The sequence below is a fragment of the Procambarus clarkii genome, chromosome 5, assembly GCF_040958095.1.
Source record: "Procambarus clarkii isolate CNS0578487 chromosome 5, FALCON_Pclarkii_2.0, whole genome shotgun sequence".
Classification (NCBI taxonomy): Eukaryota; Metazoa; Arthropoda; class Malacostraca; order Decapoda; family Cambaridae; genus Procambarus; species Procambarus clarkii.
This window is the reverse complement of record NC_091154.1, coordinates 30,836,455-30,843,775: the sequence shown is the minus strand read 5'-3', so window position 1 is coordinate 30,843,775 and position 7,321 is coordinate 30,836,455.

Sequence of the window (7,321 nt, the reverse complement as noted above, 5' to 3'; positions counted from 1 at the left end):
AACATGGTGGTTACATTGTGTTTAAGATTGCTCAATCTACACGTACTACAATCCTTTCCTGATTAAATATTTCTTTCACTACTTCACACCTTATTTTTTAATAGTGCACTTTTGCTTGCATTAGGTCTAATGTCAATTTATTTTGCTATTCCTCTGTTGTTTCTTAAACCAAGGTCTTTCCTAGTCTCATTGGACTAGATCATGCATACTATCTGAACTGGCACAAAAGGTTGACAAGTCCTCTTGGAGGAGCACAAGGGGAATGGATTGGGGATGACTACATTATTAGTGCTATTATCTACTCTCTATTCATGGTTAGGTTAGATTAAGGTTATATTTGCTAAGGTTTAGTTCGGTTAGATTTCATTACGTCGAACATAAAATAGTTCCCTAAGCCTCAAAATAATAACTGGTCTCCATATCAGTTTGGGGAAAACATAGACCAGAATACACTTAGATGACATTTATCCTTTAAAACTTTTTTCATTGTGTAGAGGGCTCGTGCTCTATGAACAAGTCTCAAGTGTATCTCTCAACTAGCTCACCAGAGATACCATCTATATCCTAGATTGGTTCATGCTTCAGCAGTGGTTATTTTCATTATTTTTTACTATATTTATAGCTTCTTGTAATTTTGTGTTACTTGGCACCATTTTGTGATGTGCACAACAAAGCATCATATGACTTGAGTATTGTTAAGAAGGGACACCATGAGCATAGCTCTTATCCTGTAACAACAATTGAGTAATTTTCTTTAACAAGTGTAATTATTAATTTATTAATTATTCTAGTTCTGGTTGTGGTGCTGGACTTAAGCCATGATACCCACTTACTGACCAACCAGCAAGTATGATTTAGTCCTGAACATAGTTCAGCACTAAAGTAAATTATATGTATATACAAGGTAGAGTAGAGCTCTAGGTATATACAGTACTGTATATCCTTTCTCTCCCCCCCCCCCCCTGGTTTGGTAGTACACCAGCATTTTCATTCTTTATTCTTTTAGGTTGCTTCTCAGATTGTCCTTCTCAACTACAGTATACAGAACTTGCTTGCTGTATACTACAGTGTTTTATATTAAGGTTGTAACAACCACTCCTTCATACAGTTTCTATTATAAGGTTGACAATGAAACATTATGTATTAATTTTACCTCAATTTTTAACATTTAAAAAGTGAAATAATTTTTGTTTTACAATATATAAATTTATTTATAATAATTTCAAATATGTTGCAATGCACTTTGAAAACAGAGTACTTGCAATATAAAAACAACATATTGATACATAAAATACAGTACAATACTCAACAGCTCAAAAGCGCAAATGTATAGAATTGATATGCAGCAAAGGTTGGTTCAACAAAATAAACAACAAAAAATGTAGTTCAACCCTTATTACAAGCAATTAAAAAAAATTAATATCACAGTTCAAATTTTTTAATCAATACAGGGATTACTGTATTACAGATCATTACCTTCTCTTTTTGAATTGGACAAGGAACACTTACAAGACTACCGTGTGATCTGGTCATTGCGATGCTTGATCTCTGGACGGTCAACATACTTCAGGTAGTTGCATGTTTAATTGCAACTCTATGCTTTTGAGTCATGTGCTGATGATAACATATAATATAGCAATTAAAAGTTCATAGTTTATTTTATATACAGTATAAGATTATTCTAATAAATAAATAGAAATTTTTTAAGTTACCCTGCCTATCTTCTTAAAATTATCATGGAAGACCAGCTTTGCTATGTCTTTCATTAAAAATACCTCCAGAAATATATACAAGTTCATCATGCATAAGTCACATTAAACAACACATCCAAATAGATTGATCCTGAAAAGTTATAATAAAGAAAATTATAAGTTCATGAGCAAATAAATGATCTAAAAATCAATGCGTTGGGTACAAAAGACATACGTTTTAGTTCAGGCTCGTGGGGATAGTTACATAAATGGATAGATTAATGAAAATTAGTAGTCTGTCAAATTGACAAGCACTGTTTCTGAAGTTAGGGATGGCTAGCTGTAATAATGATGGGTCAATTGTGGTCATCAATACAATGAATCAATCTAGCTAACCTTCAGAGATAATTCTGTGGCTCAAGTGTATGTAGTAATTTTCAATAATGTTCCTTACCCATTTCTATAGTGGTTGACCTTTGGAGACCAAATCACAAGTTTGCTTTATCTTCAACTTATGCTTTATAAGGTCAGAATTGCCACTTGAAGGAACCCCCCCCCCCCCCCTTAAAGAAAAAATATCCCAGATTATGTAATGCTGACACTGTAATGAATTTTTCATATTCTAGTGATGCTTTCAAAATTTTCTGGAATATAGTCATGACAATATTTTACCTTTGTGACTGTATCATAAGAACTGTGTGTTAAATTTACTGGTATATCCTGTATTTGTATACATTTGTACAAATGAGGCAAAATAGCACATGAAACACAACTCCAGAAATATGAATAGCAAAACTATTAGCTTCATTTTTGTTTATTCCTATAATATAATTGTATCCTTGCTTACATTTGAAATCATAATTATGATACAAGCCAAACTTTACAAAATCACTTTAATTGTCACATTATAGAGTTCTAAAATGTGTGCTGTAATGGTGCTACAGTACATACATAACACAATGCACGTGTATTTCAATATAGCTAGTACATTAATATATCAGTACTGTAATGCAATTTGTTTGCACATTTTAGATACAGCCCCATTTAAATTTCCATCTTAGTACTCTATGTACAATTTGCACTCCACTGTCTAGCTGTGCAAATACAGTACTGAACAGTATTGGCACTACTGTATGGCACTTCTTTATTCGAGTCATTGTGCCACCACAGTCATAATAGTTAAATATACCAATGTAATCCTCCAACCCTGTTTTGTTAAATACTTGACTGAATATGCAAACACAGAGTAGAAAATCCCATTGCCCTAAGATGTATACGTACCCAGCTGCATCACCTGGAAGCTTAATGAGACAAGCTCAGACTTGTATGCCTTCCTGACCAGCATGCTACAAACCCAGCAGCTTTTTCGTGTTGAAAATGAAGCTGGAGATGTTGAAACAAGAGAAAGATCAGAGAGATGTCGACAGTGACCATACGTAAGTGTTAAGTTTTTTCCTCTTGCCATCTTACTTTCAAATGTTTCTAGTTAGATATTTACATGAATTTACCTGAGGAGTCATTAACACTCCAGTGGTCTCATTAGAGACAGGAAGCCAACAGCTTGTCAAAGGTTCCCTCCCTGAGGTAAGGGGAACTTTGACAAGGTCCTGAGAAGAACTTTTTCTAACTGGATTTTGAACTGGAGTAATGTCTTGGCACTTTCATATTTGGAGGGTAGGCAGTTTCATGAGTTTGACAAAGTGAAAAAAAACATCTTTTGTTTTGTCCTACATTGTGGCTTTTTTATCTTAGTTTTTGTCTCTTGTATGTGTGTTACAATTAGCTTTTTTTAAAAGAGTGGTCTGGATTAATATCTACCAGCTAGTTCAGCATTTTAAAGATCTCAATAAAATCGTCTCTCTCGTGTTTTGTTAGCAGTACTGTTAGTCCCTTGGCCCTCAAATGTTTCTAGGATGATTTTTGGTCACTGTGTTGAACTTTCTCTAAAACAGATACTGTATGTCCTTTTTTAAGGTGAGGTTTCCATGCTTGGATACTGTAGCCCAGATAGGGGTGCACCAGAGACTTCTACAGTTGAATGACTATCTTCTTTTCCTTGAAGTCAAAGATTTGTTTGACTATTCCTATGGGTGTGTGTCTTGTGTTTTTTTAATTGCAGCTCCCACTGGTTTTGCAATTTTCAATGACTGGTGGATACCAACTCAATGATCCTTTTCTTTGTGAATCTGCCGCACATGTTTCGCTTGCCGTGTTTAGAATAGAATAATAAGACAGTAGATTGAATGACATGCATAAGAGTATGAGCATCAGCATTTATCACATTTTATAAATCTGTTACTGCCTTTGTTGTTGCTGTATCTGCCTTTTAGCATACTCCCATTGTCAATTTGCTACTAATTTGAGGTAGTATATTGCCCTCATACAGATTCTGAGGATCCTGTGTTTAATTCCCCATTGCCAGTTGCAGTTAGCTTCTCTTTGTATATATAGTATCATACTACCCGCTCTTGATATTCTGTTCTTTCTGAAAGATGAATAGTATCCTAGAAGATAGAATTCCCCCTTCAGTTACATCATCTTGTCCCTATATTTCAATGATGTTGAGAATCTCAATCTCAAGTGTATGCACACAATGTCATTTACTAGGCTACTAGCATTTGTGTAGAAGCAATTTTAATTGACATTGGTCTTAACCCCCTCCCTCCCCTTATCAGGTGAAAGTGCCAAGCCATGGTCTTAGGGGGGATGAGAGATTGTTACTGCATTCAGCACACTTCCCCCCCCCCCCCCCCCCCCATACTCTGTACTCACCTAGTTGAGTACAGTGCATGGGTTCCCTTTGGTTCTGTGCCTGCTTGTCACTGGAGATGTACAGGGCTAGTTCTGCCTCACTGAGTAAGATTATGTGCTCTTCTCCGTTTACTATCTTGATCACCTGCCCTCTTACTTAACCCTTAAACTGTGCCAAACCTCATGTGTGTGATATTGAACTCACACACTCAGTTTTTAAAATTTTCTGAAATTCTTTCAAATGTTTTGTGAATAACATACTAGGCAAATACTCTAACTTTGTCTAAATGATAACAGTACAACTTGAAAAACAAGAAAATAAAAAATAATTATAAAATTGAATATTAAAAACTTCAGATTTTGAAATTGGCTGCAAAAATATTAAAATATCACCAACTGTTCATTTGGTGTTGTTATGCTCTTAGAATAGCATATGATCTTCATTTTCATATATTTAGAATATATAGGTTTTCAGTATAATTTACTGTAAACAAAATTGTCAATATGGCATTTGAAATTTGTGCAAATTTAGACAACAAAAATTTATAACTCCAAACGTTTAAGAGTATGAAAAATCAATTCTATAGGGATTGTAGAACAGACAGCTGTGCACACTGTATATAAAAATGGTGAATTGGTCAAAAACTAGATTTTTGGATACTGAAGTAAGTTGAAATTCTAGTTATAGATATACAGTAATTGAAGTTGAAATTATCGACAATGAATAAGGCAGTTCTAATTGACGAATTTACTTGTATGTTGTAATAAACATTGGCATTCATACTCAAGTTTGTGAAAGTTGTAGGTCAATGTGTGTAGAAATGAAGTCAAGAAAAAATCCCCCCCCCCCCCCCAAAAAAAAATACAGAATAGAGATAATTACTGTATAATAATTACAGTATAATGATTTAGGGTATAATTTATATAAATAAAAAAGCCTTAATCTGTTCCCTAATCATCAAAAAACCTAAAAAAAAAAAAAAAAAAAAAAAAAAAAAAAAAAAAATAATAGTTTGAAATCTGAAAAAATTGGTCAAAAAAATTCAGTCCTTAGCCCTGAGAGTTGTAATTGATTTATTTGGTGACCAATTTAATTTTGGCTTCACATAGTTAGGGACGAGTATGCATTCTCCAGGGTGTAAAGGTTAAAACAAATTCAAATAATAAAGGAGAAAAAAAAAGACTAAAATCCTAAAAAGAATTTTTTTTTTTTTGACATTGTTGAATGTAACATATAACATGGGGCAATGTATGTATATGATATATAACAAAATAGAACATAACATAATTACTCATTATTATGTTATTAGGTATTGCTCAGCAATGCTATAAAGGCACCAGTTGTATATCCACTTTGTGGGCACTTCTTACTATTATTCTTCTTTGTGCGTCGGACAGGTGCTTGCATCTCTTCATTATTGCATTATCCATCAGTTCCAGTTAATAGGAGCTGTTCTTTTTTTATCAACAAAACCTTTTTTTTTTTTTTTTTTTTTTTTTTTTAATATTCGTCTAAACCCAATTTCTGAAAATATTTTGATGAAAGTTTCACGAAGCTGAAGCCAATAAGTTGGAAATTTGTTTAACATTAAGTAATTCTTACACAATTCAAATATTTTTTTAATTATACCCCCTACAATGTCACACACGACGTTTTGTGCAGTTTAAGGGTTGAGTTCAGAAATGCAGAACAAAAGAAGTTCAAAGCTAAAGTTTTCCCTCCTGGTTCTTTGTATTTTTTTTTCACCCAGACCTTGGATTTAATATCCTTGAATTGGGTTAGGTTGCAATATTATAATATATAAACATTTGGTCATTATACGTATCCAGATGTTGAATGTTTTTTCCTAGTGTGTTCGAGATTTGTGAATCAGGTTTGTTTCAGACTTGCCTAACTGCCCCACTCAGGTGAAGAGAAGGATCTAATCATTTCCCATTAAGTTTAGCAAAATAATGAGTTAATGACAATCTGATTTACCTCTGCTTTTGCAATGTTTTGTATGAGGTTATTTTTCCCCACTATCTCTAGAGTTTCTAAATTCACTTCATAAATTCTGCCTGCATTCCTAAAATGTTTTTTTTTTCTGTCCTTTTATTTTGCTTATTCTTAATTGCTGGATTCTATCCTTTACATGTCATTAACTCATGATAAATTTATCAATAGGCATTTGTCCATAATCTATCCTTAAAATTTCTTTATTTCCATGTAATGATGAAGTCCCCCCCCCCCCCTTCTTCCTTAGTGGGCATTTGTCAGACATAAGTCAGGGCAGCACCTGTAGAATGCAAGAGATTATACACAAAAGCTAGGAATAAGGGAAATAATGTATCCCAGTCTCCGATCAGGCCTCCTGGTTGATGGTCTGATCAACCACTTTCAACTCTAACCATCTGAATTACACACTAATCACATTTACTATTTTCATCTCTAACCATTTTAATTACCCAGGAACTGCTGGGTTGATGGCATCCCATCAACAATCAATACTGTCCCTCTCCTTGACCACTTTTCTCATCACCACCCTTGCTTCCCATCAACTTCCTTATCCTTCACTACCCTTCCTTCATCCATCCTGTAAGCTCTGTGAAGATAGGGTCTTGTTTAGCGAGATTGGAAAGGTATATGTTTTGCCGTTTTATGCACAGGGAAAGAAAGCATAGGGCTTGACCCTATGGACAAAGACCAGTCACCATGCAAAGTTTGAAGTGACTAGCCACAAGTACAGTATCTGGTCTCCCAACCCCAAAATGAAAAACATTCCATTTTATAGATAGGATATTGTGTATAGGTAGTGATAAACCAAACAAAACTTAGCTCATCTATCACTACCATATATGATTCTCACAGAGGTTAGAGTTTACTGGTTATGATTACAAAT